The following is a 640-nucleotide window of genomic DNA, read 5'->3' on the forward strand; positions in this document are numbered from 1 at the left end:
ATTTACGAATAAACATGAATGAAGCAATATTCTGCATTATAAAATAGTGCTGATATTGAAAGCATCAAAGCATCATTTCAGTTAAGAAATGACTAGGGATGAAGGGTGCAGTTATTTAAAAGATAAACTAATCAGCCACATGCCAAATAAAACACGAACATTCAAATCTTCTTTCCAAGTTAAGAAAGGGAAAGGATAGAACAGGTGATACTGGGGAAGAGGAAATATGCTGAGTCAGAGATGGAGAGAGAAAAGGATGGCTGGAGAAAGCAGAGGAGAATCACGAAGGAAAGTGAGAGGGAAACCAGTTCGGGCAAATACCATAGGAAGGCACGCTTTTGTTATCTCACTCTTGGAAGGCAACTCTGAACTAAAAGTTTCATTAAAAGAGCCAGTGATTAAGGATTTATCTTTTTATTATTATTCAGATGCGATTTTCTGGTTTGTAACTGTGATAGGTTCGCATAAAACTTTAAGGTATATGTTATATTATGGGGATATTGTGAAATAGTGGCCATGGTGTTAGTGAATATAGCGGAAGACATATGATGATACAGACAAATATAACGATATTGATTCCAGCTAAATTAGCCAATATGTAGAATATAGAAAACAATGGTATTCCTTAATATTATAATTT

This window comes from Penaeus monodon, chromosome 22 (genome assembly GCF_015228065.2).
Source record: "Penaeus monodon isolate SGIC_2016 chromosome 22, NSTDA_Pmon_1, whole genome shotgun sequence".
In the NCBI taxonomy this organism is placed as follows: Eukaryota; Metazoa; Arthropoda; class Malacostraca; order Decapoda; family Penaeidae; genus Penaeus; species Penaeus monodon.